The following is a 25619-nucleotide window of genomic DNA, read 5'->3' as shown; positions in this document are numbered from 1 at the left end:
GCTAACACTAACGACTTTGAAGTTGGAGGGAATGTGGTAGTAAGAGTGAAGCAGCAAGCCTAGCACTGAAGGAAAGAAGGATAGAGATGATCATTATTCAGGCAGGCTCAATGCTAATGCTACATCACTAATGATAATAGCTAACTGCTAAATGTTTTGAAGGCGAAGGTGGAATGAGGGGTGAAGCAGCTGGCGCAAAGAGAATTGCCCTTCCAGTGCAGAGAATTGAGACACGTATGAATTCAAACTTTCTGGCTCAATGCTAATGCTAATGGTTTTGAAGGTGAATGTGGCTATCTGCGGGAATGAACCAGTAGGGGTAATGTCATGCTAAGACAATTGCTCTTCAACTGCAAAGGGGGACAGCATTCCCTGCATCCTTGCAAAAGACAATTTAGCGGTATGGCTAATGAATTACCCCGCTCAATAAATACATGGTGGATATAACATTGATATACATATAACCTACAATCAGGCTACTAGACAAGCATGATTAAAAAGAGAAGTAGACGTCAACACAACAAGATTGACTATCAGCTGTAGCTTATACAGTATTACCTCCATAGATGGACTGAATTCCCCAGGTGCCAGCGTGAACTGTGTGGAGTAGGATAAGGTGGTCTTTAAACGAGGGGCGAGTGGGTTATACTTACGTCCCTTAGACAGGCCCTTTACCCTCCAGAGGGCTCTGGAGCAGAGAGAGAAGTCTATTTACATTTTAGTCATTTAGCAGACGCTCCTATCCAGAGCGACTTACAGGAGCAATTAGGGTTTAGCGCCTTGCTCTATCAGGAGGGGACTTTATAAGATCCGTGTCGGAGAGGGTAACACTAACCTCTGCGAGTGAAGATATTCCCGGGCCAGGATGCTTTACTGTCGGATAGGCACTCTGTAATGATGCCGCATTTAACTTTTTGAGTTTCGAGTCGTGGTCCTTAGACACTGATCTAAGCTCAGCGTATCACCCCCAACCTTCGGAGGTGAGGGTGGAGTAGGGGATAGGGGGGGGTAATGCAAAATTGTCTTCTGATCAGCTTCAAGGGGCAACTTCATAACACTCCGAAAGTTCCCCACGAGATCATAGGGCAAGTGGCTCAGAAAAGGTCACCGGTGCAAACAACGTTTATAGACTCAGAGGTTAAAGTATCTGGGAAAGGGGACAAAGTCAACGGCTTGACATGTAAAGAATGTCAAAGACAAACTCTTGGTGTGTATAGTTGGACTGGAGAGCCCTTGTTTTGGTACCAGTCTCAATCTTGTGGGGTAGGACTGTGTACCAGAAAAATACTTTAAGTACCCTCCTGGTGTTTTGGGCTCTTGTTACAGACAATTATACTTCTATTTTCATCGCCGTCATCAAATAGCAACAGGCCTCAAGAGTCTCGCTGTGACACAACCCTGACACACTACTCGCCCAGCTAACGGTAAGCAATAGCAGACATTACATAGCACTGAAAATGTGTGTGTGTGTTGTCTGTGCAGGTCTGTGGGTGTCTTTGCTGACCTCCGTGTGTGTGTGTGTGTGTGTGTGTGTGTGTGTGTGTGTGTGTGTGTGTGCGCGCGAGCATGCAACTGTTTGTATCCGTGTGGTTGTCGTTATGCACGCGTGTTGGTGTAACTGTGCATACGTGTTTGCAGAGTTTCACTTTCTTACACGGCATTGTAACTCAAGAAGCTTGTTTTTCACTGCTTGCTGCAAAGCAATCTTTGTCTTTGTGTACGACAGGGCCTTTTAACAAATGACCCTAAACGGCATGGTATGAGGAAGATACAAATAAATTAAAAAACAAAACAAGAGTTGCCAAACCAGACATTTATCTTCAACATTTTTCAACCCGAAATCTGCTAATACTTCAACTGAGACCTCTTGCCTATCAAGCCCTCATCTTCCTGAACTAAATTGAAATCCTTTTCCTGTAAATAAAAACTGAACCACATTCCATCCATTAACGCCCTATCGATTGATCACTGTGGACACTGTGCGTACACAACCCTGTGAGGTGAAATCGTCACCCGAAAGTGTGGTGGTGGTGGGGGGGGGTAAAAATGTCCTTGTCCCATTCGCCAATGGGCATGCAACAAAGCGTCCCTGTGTGTGTGTGAGGTCAGGGGGAACAAGGGCCAAGGGAGCCGCGCTCTCTCTCTCTCTCTGCATGTGAGAGTGTGGACTCAAGGGGTGGGTGGGGTCAAGGTGGCATTCCACAACACCTCAGAGACTGGCCTAATGGACAGATAATTGTGGAGGGGAAAAAGAGCAGGATGAAAAAGTGAAAAGGGTAGAATGAAGTAGGAGGGAGAGAGAGGGAGAGAAAAGGCAGGGGTGGTTTGGGGAATTGGTTAGTTTCGGTTGTCTTTCAATATGGGTTCAAATTAGAGTTATGGAAACCTTCCAGATACTGCACAAAACTCAATCCATGTCTCTCTCTCTGCCTCCATCTTCCCTCCGTTCTCCCGCTCTTTCATTATTTTAGCCATGTTGTATTTGCAATATGATGACACATCAGGGTTCAAGACAGACAAGTGGCACGGGACCAGCGAGGCTGTGTAAACATGATGAGCATTGACAAGACTGCAGAGGCGAAAGCCCTAAAGGCCATACACCATTTTGACAGGCAGCCGACATGTTAAGAGTTGAAAATGCAAGCAACGTATAGTTTTTTGTGGCTCTATTGTAGACTATTTGATGAGCCTGGTTTGGGTTAGATGTTCCTATGTTCCAAATGAAAGCAGAGTATGGTTTTTTTGTCTGGCTTTTTCCCTGAGGTTAGAGGTACGGGAAGAAAAACCCTGGTTTTAATTGAAACCATTTTTGTCCTGTCCACTGTTGGGTTTGGCTATGGTGTAGTGGTACTGTTCTGTTCCAACAGACAAAGAGTATCCGATCTAATCATATTACAAAAACATTTTTCAAGTGCTGATTCTCAATCAAAAAAACAAATGACTAAAATCAAATGCTATAATGCAAAAAGCAAATAGACTTAAAGAAATAGTAAAAAATAAATACTTGTTTATTATTATTCATAATTTTGGAGTGCCTGGTAAAATAAAATAATAATAATAATAAAATAAAAAATAAATTACTGCTGGACTATTCCATTCACTTTGCCCTCATTGTTGATCTTATGAAAACGTATGAATTGTTATCAAAATCATACATCCAGTCCACTGATACGCAAGTGCTCGACTCCCAATGGTTTGTGAGGCATGTCCGTTCAAACAAAGCCTACTCTGACTGACATTACACCTGCAAACACAGCAAAAACTCATTACCTTTCACGTACAGACAGCTAGTGCAAGAGTGGCAAAAAGAAAAATCTTACCGTCATAAAAATCTAAAGCTGGGAGACTTATTTGGGAGAGACGGGCATCAGTGATCTCAATTCTTCACTCGTTCCGGAGAATTCCGCACTCCTCCTCAGGCTTTAAATCCAGAGCCTAGTCTGTCCGTTCCTGGGAAGCACCCAGATGCAACAGAGAGAAGAGGAAAACAGAGTTAGAGAGAGAGCGAGAGAGTTCCTTGTTTAGGTGAAGCAGTGATGAGAGAGGGCTATTTTGAGACACAGACATGCTGCAACTACAGGACTGGAAAGTTACCCCTAGAGTAGGTGGGTCAGAGTGTGTGGGAATGTGTATGGGGGGGGTGGATAAAGTGACAGGATCTGCTTCTGCCTACATACATACATACAATACACGTAGCCATCACGCAGTTACAAACCCACAAGCTCACACACACACCTCCCCATCCCAGGCATGAGCTATGTCAGCGGGGCAGTAGCTCAGTAGCAGACAGGCATTCCTCTGTCAGGATAAGCAGCAGAGTCAAAATAAATGATGGATAGACTAGAAGGGGGACGGAATGGGCAGACTGCGCGGAGTGAGGTGTCAAATAGGTAACGCACACCCAACTCTCCCCAGCGTCGCTATTTGAACGATTATGTGTGTGCCATTAACTTATTGGGCGCCATGTAAAGTGGAGTTCCCACACAGAAATGATGTTGAGCAACAAGCCACATTTGATATAGCCCATGCAGGACACAAGCTTTTGCTCTCTGCTTTTGACGTTTTGATCATCTGTCAGAAATGTTGGCCCGGATCAGTGTGATGATCCGCGAGCACATAAACATTAAGCGCACACACACACACAGTCCCCTGCACCCTATCCCGACCAGCTATTCGCAGGCAAGTGATGTAACTAGAGCTATATTCACCTTGCATTTAGAGGCTGGTCATCCCATAACGTAACACAGCTACTGGACAACTTCCACCTCTCTAAACGCAGCAGTAAACCATACAAACACAAATAGATGCAGCAAGGGACATACACAACATAACATAAGCTTTATCCGCCTGGTCCCTGAGATGTTCATTAAGTTCCTTTAATGATCCCCTTTGGATGAGTCAAATTAAACTCACTGGTGGTCACTGATGAGGTAGCCAAGACTGATAAATTATTCAACATATTTAACAAAAGGAGTTAGTTATCGTGGACGAACCTCAATTCATTACCGCAATTTCTCTGGTGAACATCACCGGCTCACACTCCAGTGCTGTCTCACGGGCTTCGCCCCAATATACCGTAGTGCATCATTACTTACTCATACTTCATTCCCTACTTTCCAATCAAAACAGATGGATGACAAGACTGGATAGGTTTTCAATTACATTTTTTCATCAAGATGAGTAATTTAAAAATCAGTGGCCATGAAGGAAATGAGATGAGGAAGCTTTCAAGGAAATAGTGGAATAAAGAGAGAGATTGATGTTTTACTTGTTACCATTTTGAGGCAGAGGCTTCCATAACAAACATGCCTACAGAAACTGCTGTGCCAACCACTCCCTTTTCTTGTGGATTTTGGGTGACTCCTACAATTGCCAACCACAAGAGCAACTTTGGCCATTTGGGGTGTAGCTTTGTGTGTTGTGAGGTCTGCGATGCAGTTATGCTGTTTGCAGAAAGGCACAATGTTGTACAGCACAGTGTCTATTATGGGGTTCCCACTGTAAGCGTGCTAAGGGAAACGGAGAGTTTCATGTTGTTGGAGAGATGAGGACAATGCTATCCCCATCTGTCAGTGTATTCCATCCACTGCTAGAACTTCCTCTTGCGTTAAAATGGCTCCAATGGTCTGCAAAGATTACTTCCGAACTTTACTTAACATCATGTATTATTGAGCTATAAATAAGGATGCCTCGCATGTGAATGTACCGTAAAATACATAGACAAATATACTTTGTGTGAAATGAAAGTAGTCTAATTGTAAAGTTAAGGTCATGCAACCTGAATTGCAAGTCTTTATCATCCACATGCTTCGAGACACAGAAATCCCTGTTAATCGAATAGGTGTTGAAATGATTCTGATACTAACGAACTAATGTGATGCTAACTAACACCACATAGTTTCTAAACCCAGTAGCGCGAAATCGCAAAACTTCCGGGAACATTTGTGAAGCCAACCAAGCAGACCAGGGTTTGTGGTTTGAGAAGTCAATGTGAGAAGTGAACAATTCTTAAGTTGTTCATTTTCTCGAAATCTAAAAAGGCACAACCTAGACTGGCGCCAATGTCTTAACTTCTTATGGCTGCAGGGGCAGTAATTGAGTAGCTTGGATGAAAGGTGCCCAGAGTCAACGGCCTGCTCCTCAGTCCCAGTTGCTAATATATGCATATTATTATTAGTATTGGATGGATAGAAAACACTCTGAAGTTTCTAAAACTGTTTGAATTATGTCTGTATAACAGAAATCATATGGCAGACAAAAACCTGAGAAGAAATCCAAACAGGAAGTGAGAAATCTGAGGTTGGTCGATTTTCAACCCAGCTGCTATTGAATTCACAGTGGGATATGGATGAAGTTGCACTTCCCAGGGCTTCCACTAGATGTCAACTGTCTTTAGAAACTTGAATGAGGCTTCTACTGTGTTGTGGGGCTGAATGGGAGCTGAATGAGCCAGGTGTCTGGCAGAGAGCCAAGGGCTGGTCAAGCGCATTTCACATGATAGCAAAGACAGATAATTGTATTTATTTTCTGAGTGCCGTCTCAGATTATTGCATGGTTTGCTTTTTCCGTAAAGTTTTTTTTAAATCTGACACAGCGGTTGCATTAAGGAGAGGTATATCTATAATTCCATGTGTATAACTTGTATTTTCATCTACATTTATGATGCAAAATCACTGGATGTTTTTGGAACTAGTGAACGTAACGCGCCAATGTAAACTCAGAATTTTTTATATAAATATTAACTTTATCAAACAAATCATACATGTATTGTGTAACATGAAGTCCTATGAGTGTCATCTGATGAAGATCAAAGGTTAGTGATTAATTTTTATCTCTATTTGTGCTTTTTGTGACTCCTCTCTTTGGCTGGAAAAATGGCAGGGTTTTTCTGTGAGTTGGTGGTCACCTAGCATAACTGTTTGTGGTGCTTTCGCTGTAAAGCCTATTTGAAAATTGGACACTGTGGTGGGATTAACAACAAGATTACCTTTAAAACGGTATAAGATACATGCATGTTTGAGGAATTTTAATTATGAGTTCTCTGTTGTTTTAAATTTGGCGCCCAGCACTTTCACTGGCTGTTGTCATATCATCCCGTTAACGGGATTGCAGCCCTAAGAAGTCGTACATGTTATTACTCCAACTTCGTGAAGTGGCAAACTGCCACGTTTTTATTCTCGTGACGTTCGGCGCGAGACGACCGTTAGACCCGATGACGTGTTTCTGCACATGAGCTTAGCTAGCCAATGTCACACTGAGAAGCAATTACAGCCTGTCTTCATACTGCGCAGTCTTTGCTCATACTTTCAACTAGTTAGCTTGATGCTAACGAATACTAACAACAAGCTAACTCCTAGCAATAGAGCTAGCAACAAGTCAACTGCGAACTGTGCTAACAACAACAACCTGGTGCTAACTGATGCTAACAACAAACTATGTCCTAGCAATAGAGCTACCGACAGTTGAGCCGCTACCGCTAGCTAGCTCAGTGCTAACAAGCAGGCCCAGAGAAACTCTCAACCACCTGCATGTCCAGCAATTATGCAGTGTGACAAAAAGGTAAATGGAGCATCGATTCAGCCAGCTGCCCGTCCTGGATCAACACAGTCCGAGTCCCTGTCACCCTGCCAATGATGAAGTGGTAACGCTCAAATCCCCTCTAAAAAAGGTCCCGACGGCCACTATGGAAATAAGCAGCGCTGACGACATGATAACATGTCTCCTGCCACTGAAGTAGTCCCAGTCTAAGCCTGGCACCTTGAGGACCCCAGCGATTGGGGTGTCAGCTGTCATGATTAAGCGGCAACTGGCAGCGCTAGCTGCGGTATCTCGACGAGCAGAGAATTGACATGTGCTAATGATGTAACCTATTCAGACAGATCATGGACCTAAAAGGAACGGTCTGTCATTCTGTCTGTTATTCTGAGGGCCAGAAAGAGAGCAATTTTCAGCCTGTTCCATTTCAGTTCTAGTCATGAAGAAAGATCAAATGGGACGTTTTCATCCAACCTGGTACTGACCAGTCTTACGGCATTTGAACACAAATTGGGCATTGTCGCAGATTGCTGTTCAGGTAGAGACTTCAGTAATACATGATTGTTAAAGGTAGAAACTAATGAACCAAAAATGTTGCACGAACAGCTCTGGAATTATTACATTAAAGTACCAGAGACGAAAAGCTGGCGCACACACAAACCTATGAGCCAATCAGGACTAGACTGGGCACGTCAACATTGTCTCACCGGCCTGATTTCAACACCCAATCCATTATCAGCACCAATATGGGTCCAGCCATTCCCAGCTAAGTAAGTGACAGGTTATAAAAAGCAGAGAGGAGCAGGATAAACACACATTACAGTGGCACAATATCTGCATCCCAAATTACACTTTTCCCTATAGAGTGTACTACTTTTGAACAGGGACCCTATAGGGCTCTGGTCAAAGTAATGCACTATCCCTAGAATAGAGTGCCATTTGGGGCACATATGAACTCAGTTTAGGGGTGGACCAAAAATATAAAAACGGGGAACAAGGCCTATTTCATCCTACTAGCAAACATCCCAGAAAATAACCTTATGCCCAGTGACTTTTATGTTTGGGTGGTTGGCTTCATACAAATACTCTATGGTTGGCTTAATGTATGTCACCTACGGATAACAAGGAACATTGTCCTGGTATGTTGATTATATAAAACCTGTTATAGTCTATTTAAACTAGGCCTAAGTTGAATCATATAGAGAGCTACAGTATACTGCCATGTAAAGGCTAGATGCAGCCCTATAAGATTAATGCCAAAATGGCCCCAAATAGAATTCAAAGTAGGCTGTGGCTAAAGTTAACATACCCTAAACTGCATCCCACTGTTGAGCATGAACCTTATCAAACATTTTGGGACGTGAAGTGTTGGGAGATCGATGTCATAAGTGGGAACATTATTCTCCTATGATAGAGTGCCGTAAGAATGTTATGAACATTATGACACACGAGTCATCCATCAACCCAGCTCAACCTCTCCCAGACTCCCTCACACCTCTGCCCTGGGACCCACCGACGGGCCCATTTCCTACCACCTCGCCAGGCAGCCAATCGGGCACCCATGCTCACTACTTCCCTCGCATTCTGCCCGGTAACGGGATCCAAACTGTTGACGGCGGCGCCCTGCCATTTTGGCTTAGGACGTGTCGACCCCGGGATTTACACATACTTGACTGGTGCAAGGTTTAGAGACGGGAGGGCTTTCTTTAGCGCTATTCCGTCTCATCAAACCGGAGAGACAGAAACAAGGGAGGGAAAGAGAGAGGTGGTGTGTGTGTGTGTATAGCCCTTACTTCCTCTACATACCCCAACGCCAGTTCCGCCATATCGGCATTTATTGCAGAGTTGTTGGCGCAAACTACTCTCGCATTTGATGCACCGTCTGGTAGCGTATGTCATCGCCACAATAGAATACACAGAGAGAATGAGAGAGAGCGCGCGCGAGAGAGAAAAAGAGTGAAACAGATGTAGGATTGTCATTAATACTTTCCTCCTCCGTAATCCTTACCGCTCATTTTCACAGCTTATCCCGGGCCCACAGAAAGGTCACAGAGGAACAAGCCTTGGGCCAGGGCCAGAGGGGCACCACCACTGTGCCTTTTCAGAGAGAGCTTGACCTTTGACCACCATGAATCACTGCACACTTTTTCCACCGCTCGCAACAAACAGGACGTAAACAAACGAGACCCGGGAAGGGAGTAGCTGGTTTGACACTATAAAAACATAACGGTCTTATGAAGAAACGTAGGCTTCGTACATTTAACCACAGAAAGAACTCCTACATTTGAAAACACTGCAGGCTTAAGCTTTCAGTACTTTATGTTGATATCTACAATATTCTACAGCGCCCTAAAGCGTTATAGAGGATTTGCTTAACTCAGCGACAGCGGTTTCTAGAGAGAGGGGGGGGGGTCAATTCAAACTAACTGTAACTTTGTTCCCCACTGAAGCACTTTAGAAAAAAGTACAATAGTCCTGCTGAAAATAGCTTGTTTGTGTGTCCTCTTTCACACAGAGAAGATCTGTTGGTGTTCCAGTGACATCGACCCCTCTTAATGCTGTGAAAATAACGCCTGGCTCTCAAATGCCACCCTAACCCCTATATAATGCACTACTTCCAACCATAGCTCTATGAACAGGGTGCCATTTGGGACACTCAACGTGTCATATCCCGCTGCCTAAGGGTAAAGGTCAATGGGGTCCTTTGTCACAAAGAACTCAGCCGTGGGACTTCCTTATCCAGGTCATTTCCATGTAAAGGACTCATGAGCACCAACATGTGAAGTTCATAGGAGCGTGTACAATTGGGTGCCGGATGAAAGCTAAGAGTCTATGAAGGCATATACACTGAGACACATTGACTGACCAGGTGAATACAGGAGAACGCTACGACCCCTTATTGGTGTCACCTGTTAAATCCACTTCAATCCGTGTAGATGAAGTGGAGGAGACAGGTTAAAGAAGGATTTTTAAGCCTTGAGACAATTGAGACATGGATTGTGTATGTGCGCCATTCAGAGGGTGAATGGGCAAGACAAAATATTTAAGTGCCTTTGAACGGGGTATGGTCGTAGGAGCCAGGCACACCGGTTTGAGTGTGTTAAGAACTGCAACGCTCCTGGGTTTTTCACACTCAACAGTTTCCCGTAAGTATCAAGAATGGTCCACCACCCAAAGGACATCCAGCCAACTTGACAACTGTGGGAAGCATTGGAGTCAACATGGGTTAGCATCCCTGTGGAATGCTTTTGACACCGTGTAGAGTCCATGCCCCGACAAATTGAGACTGTTCTGAGGGTCAAAAGGGAGTGCAACTCAATATTAGGAAGAAGTGAATACTTTTTTTATAGCTACTGTTTACAGGCCTCCTGGGCCATATACAGCGTTCCTCGCTGAGTTCCCTGAATTTTATATCAGACTTGTAGTCATGGCAGATAATATTGCAATTGTTGGTGACTTTAATATACACATGGAAAAGTCCACAGATCCACTCCAGAAGGATTTCGGAGCTATTATTGACTCAGTGGGTTTTGTCCAACATGTCTCTGGACTCATTGTCACAGTCATACCCTGGATCTAGTTTTGTCCCGTGAAATAAATATTGTGGATCTAAATGTTTTTCCTCATAATCCTGGACTTTCGGACCACCATTTTATTAGTTTGCAAATCGCAACAAATAATCTGTTCAGACCCCAACCAAGGATCATCAAAAGCTGTCCTATAAATTCTCAGACAACCCAACGATTCCTAGATGCCCTTCCAGACTACCTCCACCTACCCAAGGATGTCGGAGTAAAAAGATAATTGAACCACCTAATTGAGGATCTTAATTTCACCTTGCGTAATACCCTAGATGCAGACACACCCCTAAAAACTAAAACATTTGCCACAAGAAATTTGCGCCCTGGTATACAGAAAATACCCGAGCCCTGAAGCAAGCTTCCAGAAAATTGGAAAAGAAATGGCGCTCCACCAAACTGGAAGTCTTTCGACTAGCTTGTAAAGACAGTAACATGCAATATCGAAGAGCCCTCACTGCAGCTCAATCATCCTATTTTTCCCAACTAATTAAGGAGAAAGAGACAACCAAAATGTATTTTTGATACTGTCGCAAAGCTAACTAAAAAACAGCATTGAACAAGAGAGGATAGCTTTCACTTCAGCAGTGATAAACGTCTTTGATGAAAAGATAATGATCATTAGAAAGCAAATGACGGACTCCACTTTGAATCTGCGTATTTCTCCAAAGCTCAGTTGTCCGGAGTCTGCTCAGAACTGCCAGGACCTAGGAAAAATGGAGACACTCAAGTTTAGATCCTGTATCTCTTGATACATTCATGAAAATAGTCATGGCCTCTAAACTGTCAAGCTGCATACTGGACCCTATTCCAACTAAACTACTGAGGGAGCTACTTCCTGTGCTTGGTCCTCCTATGTTGAACATAATAAATGGCTCCCTATACTAGAGGTCGACCGATTAATCGGAATGGCCGATTAATTAGGTCCGATTTCAAGTTTTCATAACAATCGGAAATCGGTATTTTTGGGCGCCGATGTTTTTTTTTTTTACACCTTTATTTAATATTTGTTTAACTAGGCAAGTCAGTTAAGAACACATTCTTATTTTCAATGACGGCCTAGGAACGATGGGTTAACTGCCTCGTTCAGGGGCAGAAAGACAGCTTGTCAGTGCGGGAGATCCAATCTTGCAACCCTACAGTTAACTAATCCAACGCAATAGGACCTGCCTCTCTCATTGCACTCCACAAGGAGACTGACTGCCTGTTACGCAAATGCAGTAAACCAAGGTAAGTTGCTAGCTAGCATTAAACTTATCTTATAAAAAAAACTATCACTAGTTACAGTGCCTTGCGAAAGTATTCGGCCCCCTTGAACTTTGCGACCTTTTGCCACATTTAAGGCTTCAAACATAAATATATAAAACTGTATTTTTTTGTGAAGAATCAACAACAAGTGGGACACAATCATGAAGTGGAACGACATTTATTGGATATTTCAAACTTTTTGAACAAATCAAAAACTGAAAAATTGGGCGTGCAAAATTATTCAGCCCCCTTAAGTTAATACTTTGTAGCGCCACCTTTTCAGTTCTTTCCACAGATTCTCGATTGGATTCAGGTCTGGACTTTGACTTGGCCATTCTAACACCTGGATATGTTTATTTTTGAACCATTCCATTGTAGATTTTGCTTTATGTTTTGGATCATTGTCTTGTTGGAAGACAAATCTCCGTTCCAGTCTCAGGTCTTTTGCAGACTCCATCAGGTTTTCTTCCAGAATGGTCCTGTATTTGGCTCCATCCATCTTCCCATCAATTTTAACCATCTTCCCTGTCCCTGCTGAAGAAAAGCAGGCCCAAACCATGATGCTGCCACCACCATGTTTGACAGTGGGGATGGTGTGTTCAGGGTTGATGAGCTGTGTTGCTTTTACGCCAAACATAACGTTTTGCATTGTTGCCAAAAAGTTCAATTTTGGTTTCATCTGACCAGAGCACTTTCTTCCACATGTTTGGTGTGTCTCCCAGGTGGCTTGTGGCAAACTTTAAACACTTTTATGGATATCTTTAAGAAATGGCTTTCTTCTTGCCACTCTTCCATAAAGGCCAGATTTGTGCATTAAACGACTGATTGTTGTCCTATGGACAGAGTCTCCCACCTCAGCTGTAGATCTCTGCAGTTCATCCAGAGTGATCATGGGCCTTTTGGCTGCATCTCTGATCCGTCTTCTCCTTGTATGAGCTGAAAGTTTAGAGGGACGGCCAGGTCTTGGTAGATTTGCAGTGGTCTGATACTCCTTCCATTTCAATATTATCGCTTGCACAGTGCTCCTTGGGATGTTTAAAGCTTGGGAAATCTTTTTGTATCCAAATCCGGCTTTAAACTTCTTCACAACAGTATCTCGGACCTGCATGGTGTGTTCCTTATTCTTCATGATGCTCTCTGTGCTTTTAACGGACCTCTGAGACTATCACAGTGCAGGTGCATTATACGGAGACTTGATTACACACAGGTGGATTGTATTAATCATCATTAGTCATTTAGGTCAACATTGGATCATTCAGAGATCCTCACTGAACTTCTGGAGAGAGTTTGCTGCACTGAAAGTAAAGGGGCTGAATAATTTTGCACGCCCAATTTTTCAGTTTTTGATTTGTTAAAGTTTGAAATATCCAATAAATGTCATTCCACTTCATGATTGTGTCCCACTTGTTGTTGATTCTTCACCAAAAAATACAGTTTTATATCTTTATGTTTGAAGCCTGAAATGTGGCAAAAGGTCGCAAAGTTCAAGGGGGCCGAATACTTTCGCAAGGCACTGTAACTACACATGGTTGATATTATCTAGCGTGTCCTGTGTTGCATATAATCTGACTGAGCATACAAGCATACAAGTATCTAAGTATCTGATTACGCGCCTGCTTCTGCCTACCACCGCTCAAACATTCATTCAAACAGCACTTTCGTGCGTTTTGCCAGCAGCTCTTCGTTGTGCGTCAAGCATTGCTCTGTTTATGACTTCAAACCTATCAACTCTCGAGATGAGGCTGGTGTGACCGAAGTGAAATGGCTGGCTAGTTAGCTCGCGCTAATAGCGTTTCAAACATCACTCGCTCTGAGCCTTGGGGTGGTTGTTTCCCTTGCTCTGCATGGGTAACGCTGCTTCGATGTGGTGGCTGTTGTAGTTGTGTTGCTGGTTCGAGCCCAGGGAGGAGAGAGGAGAGGGACGGAAGCTAAACTGTTACACTGGCCATACTAAAAGGTGCCTATAAGAACATCCAATAGTCAAAGGGTAATGAAATACAAAATGGTATAGAGGGAAATTGTCCTATAATAACTACAACCTAAAACTTCTTATCTAGGATTATTGAAGACTCATGTTAAAAGGAACCACCAGCTTTCATATGTTCTCATGTTCTGAGCAAGGAACTGAAATGTTGGCTTTCATATTGCACTTTTACGTTCTTCTCCAACACTTTGTCTATGCATTATTTAAACCAAATTGAACAAATTGAACATCAAATCTACTTGAGGCTAAATTGATTTTATTGATGTATTATATTACGTTAAAATAAGTGTTAATTCAGTATTGTTGTAATTGTCATTATTGCAAATACATTTATTTTCATAAATCGGACGAGTAATCAGTATCGGCTTTTTCAGTCCTCCAATAATCGGTATCGGCCTTGAAAATCATAAGCGGTCGACCTCAACGCTATACGGATGTGTACCAAAACTCACTAAAAGTGGCAGTAATAAAGCCTCTCTTGAAAAAGCCAACATTTTCACACAGAAAATCTCTACATTGGCTTCCTGTTAAGGTTATGGCTGATTTGAAGGTTTTACTGCTAACCTGCCGTACGTACCCACACGTATGCTACGGTCACAAGACGCAGGCCTCCTTACTGTCCCTAGAATTGCTAAGCAAACAGGGCAGGCTTTTTCCTATAGAGCTCCATTTTAATGGAATAATCTGCCTATCCATGAGAGAGATTCACTCGGACTTGACCTTTAAGTCTTTACTGAAGACTCATCTCTTCAGTAGGTCCGATAATTGAGTAAAGTCTGGCCCAGGGGTGCAAAGGTGAACGGCAAGGCACTGAAGCAACGAACTGCCCTTGCTGTCTCTGCATGGCTGGCTCCCCTCTGGGATTCTCTGCCTCTGACCCTATTACGGGGGATAAGTCACTGGCTGTCTAGTGCCCTTTCATGCCGTCCCTAGGAGGGGTGAATCACTTGAGAGGGTTGAGTCACAGACGTGATCTTCCTGTCCGGTTTTGCCCCCCCTCATGCTCATGCGGTGGAGATCTTAGTGGGCTATACTCGGCCTTGTCTCAGGGTAGTAAGTTGTGGTTGAAGATATCCCTCAAGTGGGTGGGGTTATATCCTGCCTGGTTGGCCCTGTCCGCGGGTATCGTCGGACAGTGCCACAGTGTGCCCCCGACCCACCCGTTTCAGTATCTATGCTGCAATAGTCTATGTGCCGGAGGAATAGGGTCAGTCTGTTATATCTGGTGTCATTATCCTGTCTTATCTGGTGTCCTGTGCGAATTTAAGTATGCGACCTCTAATTCTCTCTCTCCCTCCCCTCCAGAAGCACCTGAGCCCAAGGATCATGCCTCAGGACTACTTAGCCTGATGACTCCTTGCTGTTCCCACCCCATCTGGTTGTGCTGCTGCTCCAGTTGCAACTGTTCTGCCTGCGGCTAGGGAAACCTGACCTGTTCACCATACGTGCTACGTTGTTTCAACGCTCTCTCTACCGCACCTGCAGTCTCTACCTCTGAATGCTCGGCTATGAAAAGCCAACTGACATTTACTCCTCAGGTTCTGACCCGTTCCACGCTCTACAACCACTGTGATTATTATTTGAACCTGCTGGTCATCTATGAACGTTTGAACATCTTGAAGAACAATCTGGCCTTAATGGCCATGTACTCTTGTAGTCTCTACCCGGCACAGCCAGAAGAGGACTGGCCACCCGTCAGAGCCTGGTTCCTCTCTAGGTTTCTTCCTAGGTTCCTGCTTTTCTATTAAGTTTTTCCTAGCCACTGTGCTTCTACATCTGCATTGCTGCTGTTTGGGGTTTTAGGCTGGATTTCTGTACAGCACTTTGTGACATAGGCTGATGTAAAAAGGGCTTTATAAATACATTTGATTGATTGATTGTATATACAGTCCCAATCAAACGTTTGGACACACTCATTCAAGATTTTTCTTAATTGTACTATTTTCTACATTGTAGAATAAAAGTGAAGACATCAAATCTATGAAATAAAATATATGTAATCATGTAGTAACCCCAAAATATTTTAGATTATTCAATGTAGCCACCCTTTGCCTTGATGACAGCATTGCACACTCTTGGCATTCTCTCAACCAGCTCCACTTGGAATGCTTTTCAATTAACAGGTGTGCCTTGATAAAAAAAAAGTTAATTTGTGGAATTTATTTCCTTCTTAATGCATTTCAGCCAATCAGTTGTGTTGTGACAAGGTAGGGGTGGTATACAGATGGTCTTTTACCAAATAGGGTTAAGTCCATACTATGGCAAGAACAGCTCAAACATGCAAAGAACAATGACAGTCCATCGTTACATTTTAAAGTTTCTCCAAGTGCAGTCGCAAAAACCATGAAGCGCTATGATGAAACTGGCGCTCATGAGGACTGCCACAGGAAATAGTTACCTCTGCTGCAGAGGATATGTTAGAGTTACAGAAATTGCAACCCAAGTTAATGCTTCGAAGTTCAAGTAACAGACACATCTCAACACCAACTGTCCAGAGGAGACTGCGTGAATCAGGCATTCATGGTTGAATTGCTTCAAAGAAACCACTACTAAAAGGACACCAATAAGAAGATTTGATTGAATTTCCAAAACATATAATATACTTGCAGTGAAGCCGCTCAACAACTACATCACATCAATCATCCAACACACTCCCATTTAGAGCGACACACAGAAGCATCCAGGGTCAACGCCCTAACCAAGGGCACATTAACAGATCTCCCAACAGGCCAAACGACGTGAACCCTAACCTTCCAAGATCCCCCCCACAGTTCCCCAATAGCTGTCCCTCAACCATCTGAGACCCCTCCCACAGTCACCCCCCAATGAAAAAATGTAATACAATTCATTCCATTCCCCACCCCAATGAACCCCACCCCCCAAAGCACCAACATCCAAGAAAATGAACTAAAGAGAGAAAAGACAAGAAAACGGCAAACAACCAAAGACTAAAAAAAGGACATCAATGACAACTAAAATTATAACAGCAAAATCAACTGTATATTTTGAGTGCACATCTGGCACTATTACATGTGTATGTGTGTATTTGAATGAGAGTGTGTGTATATGCTTGTGTATAAACACCTGCACATCATCAGCCTCTGGCAAACCGGCATTAGCTGTAAAAGCACTGCCCTTCAGTGTCATTCAAACTCACTTTTTATCATGTTTTATTTTGATTTATCTTTGACCATCATTCAATCTCCCACAAAGCAACTCCACATCCCAACCCTCAGCCCACCTATCTCTGCTTGCCACCCTCTTCAGAATTCTACACAGAAGATATTCTTATTTTCAATGACGGCCTGGGAACAGTGGGTTAACTGCCTGTTCAGGGGCAGAACGACAGATTTGTACCTTGTCAGCTCGGGGGTTTGAACTCGCAACCTTCCGGTTACTAACTAGTCCAACGCTCTAACCACTAGGCTACCCTGCCGCCCCGAACAGGGCAAGAACTTAAACGTTAGCTTTTTTGCATGGCAAATATTGCACTTTTGCTTTCTTCTCCAACACTTTGTTTTTGCATTATTTAAATCAAATTGAACATGTTTCATTATTCATTTGAGACTAAATTGATTTTAGTGATGTATTATATTAAGATAAATAAAAGTGTTCATTCAGTATTGCTGTAATTGTCATTATTACAAATATATATATATTTTTTAATTGGTATCGGCTTTTAAAAAAAGCTGATTGGACAGATCCCTGCTTCCTCTGTCACGCCAGCTCAATTCACCTTTCTCAAATCCTAGCCTCCCATCTCCTAACGCAGTTCGTTATGATTCTTATAAGAAACGGCAGCCATTCTTCCTGGGGTCCACACAAAACACTAATGGAAAAGAACAGCAACACAAATTTTAACTAAGAACAATATGACTATTTAAAAACCAGACAAGATCTAGCCTTTTGTGACTGTAATCCCACTATAGCTAAATCAGGCTAAGGGCAACTGAGCCACTTACTATGAGGGAAGCCCTGAAGTCCACGGCATGCAACTTTCAGCTTCACTTCATCATTTTGAACAATTAACAATTACCGTGATATGCAGTCGTTTAACTTACTTCAGTTAAATTCACTGACTAAGTCTCTGTAAAATAAGAGTGCCTGCTAAATGACTAAAATGTCCATTTAAACTGATGGCAAACACAGTAGATAGTTGGAAGGGCTACTAAGATGAAAGTTTCTGTGGAAAACTGTCATGGGAAAACTACAGTATGTCTGAATAAAAGGTAATTGAGTTGCTATATTGGAGACCAGCAAATATCCTCCACAGCACTTTAATCAAAAGGGTTCTGAGAAACAGGTCAGGCAAGCTTTTCAAAGACAGACCACTTGAGCCATGACATCAGCTCTTCTTCTAAAGCAGGAGAGAGAGAGAGAGAGAGACAAAGGAAGAGTGGGGCAAGAAAGGGACATAGAAAGTAAGAGAGTTAGAGAGAAGAGGTCATAAAATAGAGAGCAAGTGAAAGAGGGAGAGAGAGAATGTGCGACCCCTGTTCTGTACTTTCGGGAGAAACCGTATCGCATTCTCCAAATCCCAGATGGCCCGCCTAGATCCTGCACCACTCCCCTCAGTAACTCTAACTGGCAGGTAGCAGGTGCAGCCACATAGCTGTAGAGGCAGGACACTAACGCCATCCCTCCCTGGGAAATCAATCAAGTGAAAATGCGATGATTGTCTCATTAATGTATGGTTATATTTAAGCCATCCCTCTGGACTGTTTATTGGCTAGCTCGTCTTAGTGACATCCATTCAAACGCCAAGTTGCCAACTGTTGATTCCCAATATGAGTTTCATTGGACTAGGTTGGATTTCTCTCTTGTTTACACACAAACACACATTACAAAATAGTTTCCAAATACACACACCTACTTCCAGAATTACACACAAACCCACACACTGACAATTCTGCAAACACACACCCCAGACTCGCTCGCAGGTACCACGGTATGCGGTACCTGTAGTGATAGCATTACACAGTATTCATTCAAAACAAAACACATCGGAACTGAACAGGAAGAAGGGAAGGCATTAAAATGTGTGTGTGTGTGTGTGTGTTTGTACGTGCATGTGTGGGTCTAAATGACTAGACTGACAACAGGAAGTCCCCACCGACCTCATTATGTCATCCCTTTATTTGTGGGTGGGACCGAGTTACAGTTAAAAAAAAAAGAAGGGATTTAACCCTCTAACATTTCCTGTCAGATCGCTGGGCATGAGTGAGCTCACTGAGCTACTGTATGTCAGACACAGTAGTCTTTTTCACAGTCACTGTATCGTGTCTGACTTAAATAGCCTACATGACAGTTCAGCTGTTCTATGTGACAGAATTCATTTCACCAATTGAATAGGCCATGAAATGCCATCAACTTTCTTCAAAATAAAAAATTCTAATGTAAAACAAATAATTTATTTTGTGCTACTGCATATAACAAATACAATTGATCAACTAATGTGATGCAAAACACCCGAGGAAGGCACAGTGATGTCGAAACGTTGGTAAATACCCATTAAATTGCTGGGAGTTTATACATGGAGTGTGCGACTTAATTTCGATAGTTTATGCAAAACATTACCGACATCATACGACCACCTTCAGGCTGATAATTATTATAATTTTAAGACGAATCAATAATTGCCTACTATGGCAAATGTTAAGACTGATTGCCATTGTTGAAGGGCATAGCAGTGAGTGAAGGAAGTGAAACCCCAGTAATGCTGCAACAATTGTCCAGGGTAATCTTCTTAATGTGCACTAAGCCTTTTATGCCCATGCAGTGGGGATGGTGTAATGACGCGAGTCCATTCTGCTAGAGCCCAGTGAGTGAAGGGAGGTTAATGAGCATTTGAATCCAAAGAAAGGGATTTTCTTCAGTGAAAGTGAATGGGTTATAACAAATTCAAATCAATTGTATCACCTTATTAATTTTAAAATGTTCAAAGGAAGAGGGAGGAAGAGGGCATTATTTGGTATGAAAACTGGAGAAAACATAACTTAATTTACTCAATGTCCAGTTTTCCAAGTAGGCTATAATCATTTCACTCAATATCTCCTACACAACTTACAAAGTAAACATGGATGGTGTTGATTGCTGGCTTAGCTAATGATCACCTAGTCCAGGGTTTCCCAAACTCAGGCCTGGGCACTCCAGCACCCTGGGTGCATGGATTGGTTTTTGCCCTAGCACTAACACCACCGATTCAAATAACCAACTCATCATCAAGCTTTGGCAACTTGGGGCTCAACAGGGGTTATTCTAATAGCTTTAAAGTTCTTTGAAGAACCTTAGGGTTATGCATAGTATTATTATTAAGGGGTAGTTAAAAAAATGTACCCAAAAAGGTTATTCAAGGAATCATTAAAAGGGGTTCACCCACAGTTTTAATTTGAAGAACCCCTAAAGGATACTCCAGGAACCTTTTCTTTTTAGAGTGTAGGGCAAAAATATAAACATTTACACCCAGGGGCAACATGGTCTCAGAGCATTTTGTAATATTCTGTATGCAAGTCTGAGACCTTTCAATTAGTATGATACCATACAAAAAGCATTATATGTATTAATTTGTGGATGTCCATCCCCCACCCCATTATGTTACGAAATATAATACAAATTGTATGTTACGAATTTGCAAACGTATGATATCTTCAGAACTCTAGCTAGGTGGCTAACGTTAGCTAGGCTAGGGTTAAGTTATGCGCTCACCCATCCAACATACATTCAATTTTGCCTTAAGTAACCATCGGTTTTATGTAACCATAACAAACGTAACATATTACACTAATTTGAGTGTGCCGGATTTACGTTTACTATGTTACGTCTAGTCTATGAGACCAGGCTGCCAGCGGGTGCACCGGGACCGAGTTTGGGAAACACACAAGCAAGAACAGTGCAACAATGTAATTATTGTATTCAACAAGAAACCCACTTTTCTACTCACAACCCCCTGGGCCCGTCTCCACTAATGACAGTTTAACGATGGTCCTTGTCTAATTGTTATGTTAATTAACGTGGAAAACTATTGGCACATCAACTCGAGAGCATCCTTTCTTGTTCAAGAAGGTCACGCTAGACTGGGTTACCGTAAACTTTCTTATTCATTGCCAAGAACTGGCAACACCGGTCCATTGGAATGTGGTCAAACCCACTTCGATCGAATTGAAGTCGAGTCGTGTTATCGAGAAGTTGACAAGGAGAAACTCGCCATAATAAAAGCTCCAATCTGTTGTTCAAATTATGTTTTATAAATATGCTACAATATAGAAAATGTATTGGGATACGTAACAACAACTATTCCGCTATGGCAGAGGACATTTAGGCTAAGCATCCGCACTGTTGTTTTCGTGAATGCATTCCCAAATAAACAAACCGCAAAACACGATGTTCCATTCATGTTGCCTTAATTTGAACATTGGCAACATTGTAGACTTTTCTCAGGATATTGGATAATGTTTTGTCTATGATATGAAACTATGTATATAACCTAGCTACAATATGAGATGTGCGTTAATTGCAGTAGCGGTAGCTTGCAGTGGCTGTTGCGACATTGCTTACCTCAAAGCGAACACGGAGACATCTGAAAGAAATTCGCTCTGCAACAAAATACTGTATCAACCTCGTCAACAGGAGCCTGCTTGTCCGGTATTAAAGTCCATACACATCTGAGATGAGACGGGACCGCGTATACGCTTTTGGCCAGCAGAATTACGAATGGTAATTCGAGGCACACCTGCCTCGACGTCCTCAATTGGCTCCGTCCAATTTCAAATTAGCAAACGGCGCATGGACGTTGCTACTACACCGTGCACGGGCAGGCAAAAGCAAGGCAACACCCTTTCTCCCGGGTCACTTGCTCTCATTCGGAGCTATGGAGATAGCATTGCAGTAAAACTGTCCCTTTACTCCTGACAAAACGCCGTCTCACCACGACAACACCTCTTGACTGAAGAGAGGCTAGCTGAAGAGGAGGAGACGAGAGCTCACATTGTTCCCGCATGATCGGTGCGCGTAGCGACGCGGCTGGGTGCCGCCAATCTGACAGCCCAGGAACAGTTCGCGTTTATCAGATATCATCCAATGGCTCGAGCCTGCCTCCTTGTTTCCCAGGGAAAGGGCGGTTGTATGCGAGGATGATGCTGTGTTCTCCTCCACGTGTAAAATGGCCTAGTGCAGTAGCCTATGGTGCAGTTCATTGGTCCCTCCCGTAGTCATGGCAACGACCCAGGTTCAATTATGTGCTCTTCTGGGAGGATGGGGTGGAGATGAGCGATGTGCGGGTCACCTATAACAGGGCAAAATGTCATTCCCCTACCTCTGCATATAGTTTGCAAAAGACCTTCACATGTGCTTACAATGCAGTGGCCTATCTTGGAGCCTGTAGCCTATATGGCCTGTTTCTCTGCACTACTAGTTAGGATGTACAATAAGCCTCCATTGTTAGGCAAATATATAACTTATCTTCTGTAGGTGCGCTATCAAGATTTGCATTTTATCAGGCATTGCAAACACACACCCATATCGTATCACCATAGCCATCAAAGTATACCAACAATATCACATGTTGTACACACAGTGAGTATTGAAAGCATGATATAGCCTAACACACACACACCACTGAATTATTCAGATGAAGTGTAAGGGGGTTGCCCATGACCTATATAGATGTCCTCTGTGGTTCCTGGTCATGGCAGGGGAAAGCACATTGCTTTGAGAGCAGGATTGACACATGCTGCATACACACAGTGGAAGCTTCCCACTCACTACCATAACCTTGGTCACGGTCCAAATGTCTTTGAAAGCTATATGCTCTGAATTAAATTAGATACGATACTCCCTGTGAAACATTGGGCATAATTTGTGTGAAGTGTTTCACAAAATGAAATTGTACATTTCAGAAAACATTTTTTGGATACGAGTGTCTGTGACCAAATAGCTACCGAAACCCAGGCTTCCCAACCAGCTCAAGAAGGTAAGATGACAACTTCATCCGTCGCTATACTCTGCCAGCCTTCGATACATCACTCTGGGCCATTCAAGTGATAGAGATGACCTCAACTCCACAGTGATTATTATTTGACACTGGTGGTCATCTATGAACATTTGAAGAATGATCTTGCCTTAATGGCCATGTACTCTTATAATCTCCACCCGGCACAGCCAGAAAAGGACTGGCCACCCCCCAGAACCTGTTCCTCTCTAGGTTTCTTCCTACACTGTAAAACTTTTCCCTGTAAATGTACAGCATTATACTGGCACCACAGTTGCCAGTTTAATATGGTAATTTTTCTTTACAGCAGTGATTCTGTAATAGTTTACAGTATTTTCCAAAATAGAAAAAAATATTACAGCAAGGATGCTGTAATATGTTTTACAATAAGGAATATCATGCTATAAACTATATTACAGCATCACTGCTGTAAAGCAAAATGACAGTATTAAATTGGCAACTGTGGTGCCAGTATAATGCTGTACATTTACAGGGAAATACATACAGTAATATACAATTATTTTACAGTACTAAGCAGCATTGCAGGTTGTCTTTAGAAGACAGCTTGCTGAAATGTAACATTGTAAGACAAACAATACGTGTACAAATATATATTTATCCAATTTCATCACATGAATTGCACTTAAACCACAAAGAACAATGTTTGAAAAGAGTAACATTACAACTCCAGATAGTAGGGGAGAGAGAGATAGTGATAAGAACATTGACAAATACTAGCAAATAATGTACTTCACCATACACAAACCAAGACATCGGAATAGGTCATTCTTGAAAATACAGGATTATGTAAGAAAAAAAGTACATCTAAACAGATCAATGAAAAATAGGAAAACAAGAGTTGAACAGGGAGAAATTATTACAAAAAGCTATAACAAGAACTGCTTGCCTGCCTGTCTTTGGCAGAGAAATGAGAAAAAGAGATTGAGAAAGAAAGAGGCTGAGAGAGAAGGATGGATAGAGCGGAGCGAGCAGGGCTAGACTGGAGCCAGAGTAGTATGCTACCGTAAGCCAACACGGGCTCCGGGATGGCACAAGCAGGTCATTTGCTGACCCAACCCGCATGGCAGGATTTCTGACAGAATGAGAGCTGCAAACAAGTCTCAAATAAATCTCGGTGGCATCTCGGTGGCGTGCAGGTTATCACCCCAATCTTCGAAACTCTGATCCTCCTTAGAGAGAGAGATTGCTATTACTATCACTACTACTATCAATACTACTACTATCAATACTACTGCTATTACTACCACTATCAATACTACTACTATTACTACCACTACTATTACTACTACTAATATTACCATCACTACTACTATCAATACTATCACTACTACTACTATCAATACTACTACTATTATCAATACTACCACTATTAATACTACTATCAATAATACTACTACTACTACTATCACTACTACTACTACTACTACTACTACTCGCTAGGTAAAAAGGCTATTACAATTGACAAATAAAGTTTGTGTTCATCAGGTGTGTGTGTGTTTGTGCACTTACATGTTGGAGTTTTTCCACTCAAACTCTGTCAGTTCTGCGAGAAAGCGTGTAACACGTGGCTCAACTGGCAACGGCTTCCTCTGAGCGACCTTTCCGGTCTTGCGGATCACTCTTGCTTTCACTGTGCATTTGGTTCCTTCAGGGTTTATTCGAACCAGGAACCTGTACAACCAAATATAGAATAGATTAAATCAGTTGAGGCATTGAAAAAAATAACAAAAATAAATATCATTGCAATGTAACTAAGAAATGCTAAATGTAAGTGTTGGATCAATGAATGTTCTATGCTTACCTCTGTATCAGCTCCAAGGTTGCAGAGGCTGACTCCTGGTATTCTATGTTAAAAACCTAGAAAGTGCTGAAGAGCACAGAGAGGGCAGCAGCAAAGTTAGACTCACTGTCCAAAACACAGACCACGTTCCCCTCGATCGACACAATCCATTGAGGAAACCAATAGAGTATTTCCTGAAATACACAAAAGTAAGGGTGTTAGTGTATACTTGCTAGACATCTCTAGTAGAGGTCGACCGATTATAATTTTTCAACATTGATACGGATACCAATTATTGGAGGACCAAAAAATCTGATACCGATTAATCGGCCGATTATTTATTTTTATTTGTAATAATGACAATTACAACCATACTGAATGAACACATATTTTATCTTAATATAATACATCAATAAAAATCTATTTAGCCTCAAATAAATAATGAAACATGTTCAATTTGGTTTAAATAATGCAAAAACAAAGTTTCGGAAAAGAAAGTAAAAGTGCAATATGTGCCATGTAAAAAAAGCTAACATTTGAGTTCCTTGCTCAGAACATGAGAACATATGAAAGTTGGTGGTTCCTTTACACGAGACTTCAATATTCCAAGGTAAGAGGTTTAAGGTTGTAGTTAATATAGTATTTATAGGACTATTTCTCTCTGTACCATTTGTATTTCATATACCTTTTACTATTGGATGTTCTTATAGGCACTATAGTATTGCCAGTGTAACAGTATAGCTTCCGTCCCTCTCCTCGCCCCTACCTGGGCTCGAACCAGGAACATATCGACAGCCACACTCGAAGCAGCGTAACCCATCGCTCCACAAATGCCGCGGCCCTTGCAGAGCAAGGGGAATAACTACTCCAAGCGAGTGACGTTTGAAACGTTATTAGCGCACACCCAGCTAACTAGCTAGCCATTTCACATCGGTTACACCAGCCATTAGGCCTGAAGTTATAAACAGTGCTGTGCATGCGAAGAAG

General features: G+C 42.4%; 1 protein-coding gene and 1 long non-coding RNA gene across 5 annotated transcripts in view; both read right to left on the bottom strand.

The window, feature by feature from the left end:
- LOC109900434 (sorbin and SH3 domain-containing protein 2) overlaps positions 1-21942 on the bottom strand; it is a 101478-nt gene extending 79536 nt beyond the window's left edge. For 2 of the 4 annotated variants that reach the window (XM_031837764.1, XM_031837765.1), the window contains exons 1-2: positions 21400-21938; positions 3321-3450 (exon numbers count right to left, since the gene is read on the bottom strand). The gene's annotated coding sequence lies outside the window, so the exon portion shown is untranslated. Of the gene's footprint in view, positions 1-3320; positions 3451-21399 lie in introns of all 4 variants that reach the window. The other 2 variants (XM_031837766.1, XM_031837767.1) reach the window with 2 other exon arrangements.
- Positions 21943-23479: 1537 nt separating this feature from the next.
- On the bottom strand, positions 23480-24822 carry LOC116376472 (uncharacterized). The gene is made up of 3 exons (XR_004211821.1): positions 24654-24822; positions 24362-24523; positions 23480-24021 (listed from the first exon to the last, which is right to left on the bottom strand). It is a non-coding gene; the product is annotated as an uncharacterized LOC116376472 (long non-coding RNA).
- Between the last annotated feature and the right edge of the window lie 797 nt (positions 24823-25619).

Source organism: Oncorhynchus kisutch, linkage group LG12 (assembly GCF_002021735.2).
Source record: "Oncorhynchus kisutch isolate 150728-3 linkage group LG12, Okis_V2, whole genome shotgun sequence".
Taxonomy (NCBI): Eukaryota; Metazoa; Chordata; class Actinopteri; order Salmoniformes; family Salmonidae; genus Oncorhynchus; species Oncorhynchus kisutch.
This window is presented reverse-complemented; position numbering and strand designations above follow the sequence as displayed.